Genomic DNA, 13,528 nt, shown 5'->3' with positions numbered 1-13,528 from the left:
TCTCCACCCCTCCGCCGCGCTTTCCTCTCTGTCTCTCTCTTCCCCTCCCACAGCCGAGGCTCCATTGGAGCAAAGATGGCCCGGGCGCTGGGGATGGCTCCTCGGCCTCTGCCCCAGGCGCTAGAGTGGCTCTGGTCGCAATATGGCGACGCCCAGGATGGGCAGAGCATCGCCCCCTGGTGGGCAGAGCGCCGCCCCATGGTGGGCGTGCCGGGTGGATCCCGGTCGGGCGCATGCGGGAGTCTGTCTGACTGTTTCTCCCTGTTTCCAGCTTCAGAAAAATGAAAAAAAAAAAAAAAAAAAAAAAAAAAAGCTGGGGTAGGGCAGAGACATTCAAGCCGAGGAGAGAGTGTGCGCGCGGTTCAGCCCACCTGGAGCTAACAACTGCAAACCCCGGCAGAAGTGGGTGAGCAGTTGCTTTGTTTACTCCCAGTATCCCAGTCGGCTAGCGTGGGCAGTGTGCAAATGGATCCACCTAGCACTTCAGGCATGGGTGCCCGTGTTCTCGGACGGAGGGGCTGGGTCAGAGATTGTCAGTAGTGACCCTCTGTGTGGGCTGTGACCAGAGTTTCTGAATAATCCTGGCTTCCCAAACAACAGCATGCAGGAAGTGCATGAAAGTCAGCTTCCCTACACCCAGACCTGTCTGGGCACGGCACCTCTGCCAGCCATACAGGCTAAAAAAGCACACTCATGGGGAAGAGAAGTGTGGTAGTGGTGGGAGGAAGGGCATGCAGGCAGCTTGCTGACAGCCTCTGGAGAGCAGACTTGCAGAGTGCTGAGGCATACTAGACATGCCCAGAGGCTCATAGAAAGACTCCTGAAAGGCAATTGGCACCCAGCCCTGCCTGATTACACTGGTGGCTCTGGCTGGCAAAGCCTTACCCAGAACCCTGCATTGAGTGTGGGTAGAGGGGGGATTTGGCAGCTCTTAGAGCCTCTTGCTCTCCAGGCAGTGGCTGGGGCAACTTCACAGCTGGGTCCCAGGCTGCTGGTTCAAGAAGGAGAGATTTGGGGAGAGGCTCCAGGAAAACGAACTCTCCCATTGTCGAGCCTGCAAACGCTAACAAGCTCCGCCTACCAACAGGACTGACGCCTAGTTTATGTCATCACCATAGTGACACAACAGCAAATCTCTGCCTAAGAGTGCCACAGGAGCAGAACCAGGGGTACAGTGCCAACGGCCAAAAAGAGAGAGAAGAAAGAAAAAGGAAGAAAATAACTTCTCAAAACCAAAAAAATACACAGTATTTATAACTTTTTCCATTTTTTTGTATCTTTTATCTTTTTTTTCCTTCTACTTTGGTCATTTTATCCTCTTCCCATTTTATTCTTTTCATTTTGAACGTTATTACCCATAGGTGTTATATTTTCCATTCTTTTTTTTTTTTTCTGAGTGTTACATCCCAAAAAACTTAACTCAATTTTTTTCTCTCCTTCTTTTTTTTTTTTTTTTTTTCTTTTGTATTTTTCTGAAGCTGGAAACGGGGAGAGACAGTCAGACAGACTCCCGCATGCGCCTGACCAGGATCCACCTGGCACGCCCACCAGGGGGCGACGCTCTGCCCACCAGGGGGCAATGCTCTGCCCATCCGGGGCATCGCTCTGTTGCAACCAGAGCCACTCCAGCACCTGGGACAGAGGCCAAGGAGCCATCCCCAGCGCCTAGGCCATCTTTGCTCCAATGGAGCCTCTCTGTGGGAGGGGAAGAGAGAGACAGAGACGAAGGAGAGGGGGAAGGGTGGAGAAGCAGATGGGCGCTTTTCCTGTGTGCCCTGGCCAGGAATCGAACCCGGGACTTCTGCATGCCAGGCCGACGTTCTACCACTGAGCCAACCAGCCAGAGCCTCTCTCCCTCTTTTTATTTTTTCTTTTCTCTTTCACTTTTTCTCTCTTTCAAATCTCACCCACAAATTATTTCATTCTGGATTCAAATTTTTTCTTTGTGGCATTTTGTGTGCTTTTTACTTCGTTTTTTTTTTTGTTTTGTTTTGTTTTGTTTTTATATAATTTTATTTTTTTAATGGGGTGACATCAATAAATCAGGATACATATATTCAAAGATAACAAGTCCAGGTTATCTTGTCGTTCAATTATGTTGCATACCCACCACCCAAAGTCAGATTGTCCTCTGTCACCTTCCATCTTGTTTTCTTTGTGCCCCTCCCCACCCCCTATCCCTCTGCCTTTCCCCCCTCCCCCCCCCGTAACCACCACACTCTTATAAATGTCTCTTAGTTTCACTATTATGTCCCACCTACGTATGGAATAATACAGTTCCTGTTTTTTTCTGATTTACTTATTTCACTTCGTATCATGTTATCAAGATCCCACCATTTTGCTGTAAATGTTCCGATGTCATCATTTCTTATGGCTGAGTAGTATTCCATAGTGTATATGTGCCACATCTTCTTTATCCAGTCATCTATTGATGGGCTTTTTGGTTGTTTCCATGTCCTGGCCACTGTGAACAATGCTGCAATAAACATGGGGCTGCATGTGTCTTTACGTATCAATGTTTCTGAGTTTTTGGGATATATACCCAGTAGAGGGATTGCTGGGTCATAAGGTAGTTCTATTTTCAGTTTTTTGAGGAACCACCATACTTTCTTCCACAATGGTTGTACTACTTTACATTCCCACCAACAGTGTATGAGGGTTCCTTTTTCTCCACAGCCTCTCCTACATTTGCTGTTACCTGACTTGCTAATAACAGCTAATCGAACAGGTGTGAGGTGGTATCTCATTGCCGTTTTGATTTGCATTTCTCTAAAAGCTAAAGAAGATGAGCATCTTTTCATATATCTGTTGGCCATTTGTATTTCTTCCTGGGAGAAGTGTCTATTCATATCCTCTTCCCAATTTTTATTGGATTGTTTGTTTGTTTGTTGTTGAGTTTTATGAGTTCTTTGTATATTTTGGATATTAGGCCCTTATCTGAGCTGTTGTTTGAAAAAATCATTTCCCATTTAGTTGGCTTTCTGTTTATTTTGTTATCAGTTTCTCTTGCTGAGCAAAAACTTCTTAGTCTGATGTAGTCCCATTCATTAATTTTTGCCTTCACTTCTCTTGCCATTGGAGTCAAATTCATAAAATGCTCTTTAAAACCCAGGTCCCTGAGTTGAGTACCTATGTCTTCTTCTATGTACTTAATTGTTTCAGGTCTTATGTTTAGATCTTTGATCCATTTTGAGTTAATTTTTGTACAGGGGGAGAGACTGTAGTCCAGTTTCATTCTTTTGCATGTGGCTTTCCAGTTTTCCCAGCACCATTTATTGAAGAGGCTTTCTTTTCTCCATTGTGTGTTGTTGGCCCCTTTATCAAAAATTATTTGACTATATATATGTGGTTTTATTTCTGGACTTTCTATTCTGTTCCATTGGTCTGAGTGTCTATTTTTCTGCCAATACCATGCTGTTTTGATTGTCGTGCCCCTATAATAGAGTTTGAAGTCAGGTATTGAAATGCCCCCAGCTTCATTCTTTTTCTTTAGGATTGCTTTGGCTATTCGGGGTTTTTTATAGTTCCATATAAATCTGATGATTTTTTGCTCTATTTCTTTAAAAAATGTCATTTGAAGTTTGATGGGAATTGTATTAAATTTGTATATTGCTTTGGGTAATATAGCCATCTTGATTATATTTATTCTTCCTAGCCAAGAACAAGGTATATTCTTCCATCTCATTATATCTTTTTCGATTTCCCTTAACAATGGTTTATAGTTTTCATTATATAAGTCCTTTACATTCTTTGTTATGTTTATTCCTAAGTATTTTATTTTTTTTTGTTGCAATCGTGAAGGGGATTATTCTTTTGAGTTCCTTCTCAGTTGTTTCATTGTTGGCATATAGAAAGGCTATTGACTTCTGTATGTTAATTTTGTATCCTGTGACCTTACTGTATTGGCTTATTGTTTCTAGTAGTCTTTTTGTGGATTCTTTGGGGTTTTCGATGTATAGTATCATATCATCTGCAAAAAGTGATACCTTTACTTCTTCTTTTCCGATATGGATGCCTTTTATTTCTTTGTCTTGTCTGATTGCTCTGGCTAGAACCTCTAGTACCACATTAAATAAGAGTGGAGAGAGTGGACAACCCTGTCTTGTTCCTGATTTAAGGGGGAAAGCCTTCAGTTTAGTGCCATTTAATATGATGTTAGCTGATGGTTTATCATATATGGCCTTTATCATGTTGAGATATTTTCCTTCTATACCCATTTTGTTGAGAGTCTTAAACATAAAATTGTGTTGTATTTTATCAAAAGCCTTTTCTGCGTCTATTGATAAGATCATGTGGTTTTTGTTCTTTGTTTTGTTGATATGGTGTATTACATTAACCGTTTTACGTATGTTGAACCATCCTTGAGATTCTGGGATGAATCCCACTTGATCATGATGTATTATTTTTTTAATATGTTGTTGTATTCGATTTGCTAGTATTTTCTTTAGTATTTTAGCATCTGTATTCATTAGAGATATTGGTCTGTAGTTTTCTTTTTTTGTGCCATCCTTGCCTGGTTTTGGTATGAGGGTTACGTTGGCTTCGTAAAATGTGTTTGGAAGTATTGCTTCTTCTTCAATTTTTTGGAAGACTTTGAGTAGAATAGGAACCAAGTCTTCTTTGAAGGTTTGATAAAATTCGCTGGTATAGCCGTCAGGGCCTGGACTTTTATTTTTGGGGAGGTTTTTAATGGTTTTTTCTATTTCTTCTCTACTGATAGGTCTGTTTAGGCTTTCTGCTTCTTCTTGACTCAGTCTAGGAAGGTTGTATTTTTCTAGGAATTTATCCATTTCTTCTAGGTTGTTGAATTTAGTGGAATAAAGTTTTTCATAGTATTCTACAATAATTCTTTGTATATCTACGGTGTCCGTGGTGATTTCTCCTCTTTCATTTTGGATTTTGTTTATATGAGTCCTTTCTCTTTTTTCCTTGGTGAGTCTTGCCAAGTGTTTGTCAATTTTGTTGATCTTTTCAAAGAACCAGCTCCTTGTTCTATTAATTTTTTCTATAGTTTTTCTGTTCTCTAATTCATTTATTTCTGCTCTGATTTTTATTATCTCCTTTCTTCAGCTGGTTTTGGGTTGTCTTTGTTCTTCTTTTTCTAGTTCCTTAAGGTGGGAAGTTAAGTGGTTCACTTGGGCTCTCTCTTGTTTGTTCATATATGCCTGAAGTGATATGAACTTCCCTCTTATCACTGCTTTTGCTGCATCCCATAGATTCTGATATGTCGTATTGTCATTTTCATTAGTCTGTATATATCTTTTGATCTCTGCACTTATTTCTTCTTTGACTCATTCATTTTTTAAAAGTATGTTGTTTAGTTTCCACATTTTTGTGGGATTTTTTTCCTCTTTTTTGCAGTTGAATTCTAGTTTCAAGGCTTTATGATCAGAAAATATGCTTGGTACAACTTCAATTTTTCTGAATTTGCTGATGTTGTTTTTGTGGCCCAACATATGGTCAATTCTTGAGAATGATCCATGTACACTGGAGAAAAATGTATACTCAGTCACTTTGGGATGAAATGTCCTGTAGATGTCTATCATATCCAGGTGCTCTAGTGTTTTGTTTAAGGCCACTATGTCTTTGTTGATTCTCTATTTGGATGACCGATCTAGAGCTGTCAGCGGTGTATTGAGGTCTCCAAGTATGATTGTATTTTTGTCAGTTTTTGTTTTAAGATCAATAAGTAGCTGTCTTATATATTTTGGTGCTCCTTGGTTTGGTGCATATATATTAAGAATTGTTATGTCTTCTTGATTCAGTGTCCCCTTAGCCATTATGAAATGGCCATTTTTGTCTCTGAGTACTTTTCCTGTCTTGTAGTCAGCATTATTCGATATGAGTATTGCTACACCTGCTTTTTTTGGGATGTTATTTGCTTGGAGTATTGTTTTCCAGCCTTTCACTTTGAATTTGTTTTTATCCTTGTTACTTAGATGAGTTTCCTGTAGGCAGCATACAGTTGGATTTTCTTTTTTAATCCATTCTGATACTCTGTGCCTTTTTATTGGTGAGTTTAATCCGTTTACATTTAGTGTAATTATTGACACTTGTGAGTTCCCTATTGCCATTTTATAGATTGCTTTCTGTTAGTTTTGTGTCTTGTTTGATCCTTCTCTTTTGTTTTTCTATCTTTTGTTTTTATTTGGTTGTATTCCATACATCTTTCCACTGTTGCTATCTTTTTTATCTCATGTGCTTCTGTGGTGGTTTTTTCAATGGTGGTTACCTTTGAATAATGAAAAGGGTCCCTACCCTGTTCATTGTAGCGAACTATTTTGTGAGTACTTTTGCACTCCATCGTCCTTTGCTACTGTTAATCTCCATCTTCTCCTCCTCTTTCTTTTTGTTGTTGTCACAGTTTAAATTTGGTTTTATTGTGTTCTTCTTGGAGCTTTTACTTGTGGCTCTGTTTTTTTTTTGTTCTTTGTATCTGATTGGAGAACCCCCTTTAGTAATTCCTGGAGTGGGGGTTTTCTGATGATAAATTCCCTCATCTTTTCTGTATCTGTGAATGTTTTTATTTCTCCTTCATATTTGAAGGATAGCTTTGATGGGTATAGTATTCGTGGCTGAAAGTTCCTCTCTTTCAGGACTTTAAATATTGGGGTCCACTCTCTTCTAGCTTGTAGAGTTTCTGCTGAGAAATCTGATGATAATCTAATGGGCCTTCCTTTATATGTTGTATTCTTCTTTTCCCTGGCTGCCTTGAGAATTTTTTCTTTGCTGTTGGTTTGTGTCAATTTCATTATGATATGCCTTGGAGTAGGTTTGTTGGGGTTAAGAAAACTTGGATTTCTGTTTGCTTCTTGAACTTGAGGCTTTAGTTCTTTCCACAGGCTTGGGAAGTTCTCATCTATTATTTGTTTGAGTATGTTCTCCATTCCATTTTCTCTCTCTTCTCCCTCTGATATACCTATTATTCTTATGTTATTCTTTTTGATGGAGTCAGATAATTCTTGTAGGGCTATCTCATTTTTTTTAATTTTTGAGTCTCTTTCTTCTTCTCTCTGTTGTGCCTCAAGTTGCTTGTCTTCTATTTCACTAATCCTCTCTTCTATCTGACCTGTTCTATTAGCTAAGCTTGTTACTTCGTTTTTCAGCTCGTGAATTGAGTTTTTCATCTCTGTTTGATTTGTTTTTATAGTTTCAATTTCCTTGGACATATATTCTTTGTGTTCATTGAGTTGTTTTCTGAGCTCCCTAAATTGCCTTTCTGTGTTTTCTTGTATATCTCGGAGGATTTTTAGGATTTCTATCTTGAATTCTCTGTCATTTAGCTCCAAGGTTTCCAATATATTAAATTTTTTCTCCATAGATTTTTCCTCATCTAGCTGTGTTACCTCTCTTTCTTTTGTATCCATGATATTCGATTTTCTCTTCCTTAATGGCATCTGAGGGTGGTTTTGTTGATAGTATTAATGAGATTTAATAAAGAATAAAAAGTTTAAAAAAATAATAAAAAAAATCGAAAAGAGTTGTTTTTTTTAAAAAAATTAATAATGAAATAAAGAAAAATAAAATAAAATAAAAATTTTAAAAAAAAAAAAAGGAAATTATTCCCCCTCTCCTTTTTTCCTCTCCTCTCCTCTCCCCTCTTTCTTGATAAAATCTTGTGGTGGACTGTGAATTATAACAAACAATGCCTGTGATGGAGGGCCTGAATTGGGGAAAAGTAATAAAGGGGCAAAAAAAAAAAAAAAAGAAGAAAAAAAAAAGAGCGTATGGACCCACAAAAAGCAAATAAGGAAAAAATTTGGGTGAAGAATAAAATGATTTGCTTTTAGGTGTTGGTTGTCTAAGAGTTATGATGAGAGGATTAAGAGGAAAACGGAAAAATTGGGGGACAAATTAAAAAATTACTATTGTATTTAGTGGAACAAGAACTTGATAATACGGAGAGCCAGGGATGGGAGCACTGCTAGTGAGTTAAAAGGTTAAGTAAAAACCCCCCAAAATGCCACAAACATAAGTTTGAGTCCTAGATAAGATAATTTGTTTGTTATTGAGGTTTGAATGAGAGGAGATGTAAAGGAGAAAGGAAGAAACTAATATAGAGGGAGAAAAGAAAGTGGTTCCCTCTTTTAGAGGGAACCACTAAAAGAAGAAAAAAGAAAGGAGAGAGAGAGAGAGAGAGTTAAGGGTTTTGGAGTGCAACCCTCATAGAGAGAAAGGAAGAGAAGAGAAAAGATAATGGGAGATGTAACACTTATGGATAGTGTAGTTCAAGGAGAGGAGAGAGTAAGACCGGTAGAGAGTTAATCGGCCAAATTGGAGGAGGAAAAAAAAAGTATCAAGAATGAAGATAAGAGAAACAAACGAACAAATATAATAAAATGGGATAGGTTATAAAGTCTGCAGATTATTCTTGATTTTGAGAGGTTATCTTCTTGCTTTTTCTTTTCTCTCCCTCTTCCTGGTCGGTGACTCTGTACCCCGGGTTTTGCCCCTTTGCCACGCTCAGGTGGAGGTTTGCAGTTGATAAGTCTCTATGGCAATGTCATGTATTGTGCTTTAGTCTCGTTGGCAGTCGAGGCTATTAGCATTTATAGGCTCCGACAGTGAGAGAGTCCGTGTTCCTGGAGCCTTTCTCCTAGTCTTTCCTTCCTCAATTAGTAGCCTGATAATCCAGCTATGGGGTTGCTGCTGCCTCTGCCTGGATAGTAAGAGGCTCAAAGAGCTGGCAACTCCCCACTCTATTTCCACTCAGCACAGGGCTCTGGGTAAGGCTCAGTCAGTCAGAGCTGCTAGCATAATCAGGCGGGCTTTCCGGCCATTCAAAGACCTCTGGCTCTGCCACTCTGTCCGGTAACACAAGCGGGCGCCCACTTCCGGGGTGCTTGGAGGAAACTCTCACTCACTGGCTGCGCGCGCAGACCAGGATATCCGGCCAGCAGTCTCACGCTCTGAGTGAAACCCCCAACCGCAGGGAAAAGTTGCAGCGTTGGAATTGAGTCTCGCTCCGTCCCCGTGCACGGCTTTTGCAAGGCGCTGGGGCGGCCCGAGATTCCGCTTTGGCCCACACAAAGGCCCCTGACTCTGCCCCTCTGTGCGATAACACGGGCACGCACTGCCGAGGCACTCGGAGGAATCGCTCACTCCTTATCTGCGCGCGCAAACCAGGATATGAGGCCAGCCGCGTTTCCCTCTGAGTGAAACAGCCTCCCGCACGGAAAATCTCCACCGTTGGAATTAGTTCTCACTCCCTCCCATGCGTGGCTTTCCCAGGGCGCTGGGGCTGCCCAGAGACTCTGCCCTCGGCCCACAGAAAGGCCTCTGACCCTGCCTCTCCGTGGGGCAACACGGGCACCCACTTCCGGGGCTTAGGAAGAAATCTCTCGCCCACTAACTGCGCACCAACCAGGAGACCGGGTAAAATGTCCGCGCCGCTTGTCTTTCTTTGTTTGGGTTTGGCGCGAGTGTTAGCTTGTATTGCCCGGGTTGCCACAGGATCAGATTTTCCTTGGCTTGGATCTCCGTGCCACAGCCTGGTTCGGCCGTTTGTGTCGCGGCCTGGATGTATTCACCCCCTTTGCCCGCCTCAGTTTCTATATTCACAGTTACCAGAGAAAGCCGCCCTGTTTAGGTTAGTGAGGAAGGCGGAGCATTTCTTACTCCCTATTTCCTTTGGGGTTTGGTTATATATTTAGCCAATTTTTCACTCAATCATACCTTTGGGTGTATTGCGAAGCATCTGGAAGCTCCAAGTATAGGTTTTTCTGTTTCTGGTTGAAGATCTTGTTGAGTTTTGGGGGAGATTTATCGGTATCGCTTCCTACCCCGCCATTACTCTGACGTCATCTCCCTTTACTTCGTTTTTTATCTCTTTAGCATTTCCCCTAACTCTGGCTCTTCATTCTATAGTTTTTGTGCCACTTAATATAATAGAATTTTCATTTTAAACTCTATTTTTTTCTCTTTTTCTTTTCTCTACACTATTTCTCTCATTTGACCATCATTTACAAACAAATTATTTTATTCTTGATCCAAATTTTTTCCTTGTGGCATTTTGGAGTTCTTGCCTCGTTTTTTTGCCTCTTTGTCACTCCCCCCCAACCCAGGCCCTTCATTCTACATATTTTTGTTCCACTTAGCACAATAGAAGTTTCAGTTTTTCACTGCGTTTTCTCAAAAAAAAATTTTTTTTATCAACTCTTATTAGTGTTATTAACAATACCACTCTCAAATGCCATTAAAGACAAAGAAATCAAATGTCATGGATACAAAAGACAGTGATGTAGCTCAGATAGATGAGAAAAAATCTATAGAAAAAAAATTTCAATAGCTTAGAAACCTTGAAGTTAAATGACAGAGAATTTAAAATTGAAATTCTAAAAATACTCAGGAATATACAAAAAAGCACAGAAAGACAATTTAGAGAGCTCAAAAAACAATTCAATGAACAGAAAGAATAATTCACCAAGGAAATTGAAACTATGAAAATTAATCAAACAGAGATGAAAAACTCAATTCATGAACTAAAAAATGAGGTAACAAGCTTAGCCAATAGAACAGGCCAGATAGAGGACAGAATTAGTGATATAGAAGACAGACAACTAGAGGTACTACAAAGAGAAGAGGAGAGAGATTCACAAAATAAAAAAAAAATGAGATAGTCCTACAGGAATTGTCTGACTCCATCAGAAAGAGCAACATAAGAATAATGGGTATATCAGAAGGAAAAGAGAGAGAAAATGGAATGGAGAACATATTCAAACAAATAATAGACGAGAACTTCCCAAGCCTGTGGAAAGAACAAAAGCCTCGAATTCAAGAAGCAAACAGAACACTGAGTTATCTTAACCCTAACAAACCTACTCCAAGGCACATCATAATGAAATTGGCACAAACCATTGACAAAAAAATTCTCAAGGCAGCCAGGGAAAAGAAGAATACAACATATAAAGGAAGGCCCATTAGATTATCAAGAGATTTCTCAGCAGAAACTCTATAAGCTAGAAGAGAGTGGACACCGATATATAAAGTCCTAAAAAAGAGGAATTTCCAGCCAAGAATACTATACCCATCAAAGCTATCCTTCAAATATGAAGGAGAAACAAAAACATTCACAGATACAGAAAAGATGAGGGAATTTATCACCAGAAAACCCCCACTTCAGGAAATACTAAAGGGGGTTCTCCAAACAGACACAAAGAACAAAACAAAACTGCAAGTAAAAGCTCCATCAATATTGCAATAAAAACAAGATTAATCTGTGACAAAGAAACAAAAACGGGAGTGTGGAAGCACTCATGAGATAATGTACTAAAAAATACATAAACATGATATGTATGCTTTCCATTACTTAATGGTAACCACCCATGAAAAAAAAACACAAAAATACAAGGCTTGAAAAAAGAAGTAACAGAGAAAAGAAGTATGGATTATAACCCAACAAAAACAAATGATAGAAAAACAAAAGAGGAAAACCAAACAATGTACAAAACTATCAGAAAGCAATATATAAAATGGCAATAAGAAACCCTCAAATGTCAATAATTACACTAAACATAAATGGATTGAACTCACCAATAAAAAGACACAGAGTAGCAGAATGGATTAAAAAAGAAAATCCAACTGTATGCTGCCTACAAGAAACACATCTAAGCTACAAGGATAAAAACAAATTCAAAGTCAAAGGTTGTAAAACAATATTCCAAGCAAATAACATCCAAAAAAAAGCAGGCGTAGCAATACTCATATCTAACAATGCTGACTACAAGACAGCAAAGGTAATCAGAAACAAAAACGATCATTTCATAATGATAAAGGGGACATTGAATCAAGAAGACATAACTCTTCTGAATATATATGCACCAAACCAAGGAGCACCAAAATATATAAGACAGCTACTGACTGACCTAAATACAAAAACCAACAAAAATACAATCATACTTGGAGACCTCAATACTCTGCTGACGGTTCTAGATCATTCATCCAAACAGAAAATCAATAAAGAAATATTGGCCTAAAATGAAACACTAGAACAATTGGATATGATAGACATCTACAGGGCATTTCATCCCAAAGTGCCAGAGTATATATTTTTCTCTGGTGTACATGAAACATTCTCAGGAATTGACCATATGTTGGGCCACAAAAATAACATCAACAAATTCAGAAAGATTGAAATTAAACCAAGCACATTTTCTGTTCATAAAACCTTGAAACTAGAATTCAACTGCAAAAAAGAGGTAAACAAACCCACAAAAATGTGGAAACTAAACAACATACTTTTAAAAAATGAGTGGGTCAAAGAAGAAATAAATGCAGAGATCAAAAGATACATACAGGCAAACGAAAATAACAATACAACATATCAGAATCTCTGGGATGCAGAAAAAGCAGTAGTAAGAGGGAAGTTCATATCACTACAGGCCTATATGAACAAACAAGAGAAAGCCCAAGTAAACCACTTAACTTCATATCTTAAGGAACTAGAAAAAGAAGAGCAAAGACAACCCAAAACCAGCAGAAGAAAGAAAATAATAAAAATCAAAGCAGAAATAAATGAAATAGAGAACAGAAAAACTATAGAAAAAATTAATAAAACAAGGAGCTGGTTCTTTGAAAAGATCAACAAAATTGACAAACACTTGGCAAGACTCACCAAGGAAAAAAGAGAAAGGACTCATATAAACAAAATCCAAAATGAAAGAGCAGAAATCACCACAGACATCATAGATATACAAAGAATTATTGTAGAATACTATGAAAAACTATATGCCACCAAATATAACCATCTAGAAGAAATGGATAAATTTCTAGAACAACACAATCTTCCTAGACTGAGTCATGAAGAAGCAGAAAGCCTAAACAGACCCATAAGCAGAGAGGAAATAGAAACAACTATTAAAAACCTCCCCCCCCAGTGCTTACAGCTCTTTTTGAATTTGTCTAGTAGGTCTTCCGGTGTTTGCCGGAAGGCCCCCCCCCCAAAAAAAAAAAAAAAAAAAAAAAAACCTCCCCCCCAAAAAAAGTCCAGGCCAGATGGCTATACTAGTGAATTTTATCAAACATTCAAAGAAGACTTGGTTCCTATTCTACTCAAAGTCTTCAAAAAAATTGAAGAAGAAGCAATACTTCCAAACACATTTTATGAGGCCAACATAACCCTCACACCAAAACCTGGCAAGGACAACACAAGAAAAGAAAACTACAGATCTATATCTCTAATGAATACAGATGCTAAAATACTAAACAAAATACTAGCAAATTGAATACAATAACATATTTTAAAAAATTCATCATGATCGAGTGGGATTCATCCCAGAATCACAAGGATGGTTCAACATACATAAAATGGTTAATGTAATACACCATATCAACAAAACAAAGAAAAAAACCATATGATCTTATCAATAGATGCAGAAAAGGCATTCAATAAAATACATCATTTTATGTTTAAAACACTTAACAAAATGGGTATAGAAGGAAAATATCTCAACATAATAAAGCCCATGTATGATAAACCATCAGCTAACATCCTATTAAATGGCATAAAACTGAGGCTTGTTCCCCTAAA

General features: G+C 38.7%; 1 non-coding gene across 1 annotated transcript; it reads left to right on the top strand.

Moving 5' to 3' along the window:
• The first annotated feature begins 12,872 nt into the window (after nucleotides 1-12,872).
• LOC136377865 (U7 small nuclear RNA) lies at nucleotides 12,873-12,935 on the top strand. The gene has a single exon (XR_010746481.1). It is a non-coding gene; the product is annotated as a U7 small nuclear RNA (small nuclear RNA).
• Nucleotides 12,936-13,528: the final 593 nt, after the last annotated feature.

Source organism: Saccopteryx leptura, chromosome 6 (assembly GCF_036850995.1).
Source record: "Saccopteryx leptura isolate mSacLep1 chromosome 6, mSacLep1_pri_phased_curated, whole genome shotgun sequence".
Classification (NCBI taxonomy): domain Eukaryota; kingdom Metazoa; phylum Chordata; class Mammalia; order Chiroptera; family Emballonuridae; genus Saccopteryx; species Saccopteryx leptura.
Note: the sequence above shows the minus strand (reverse complement) of the source record. Positions and strands in the feature narration are given on the sequence as shown.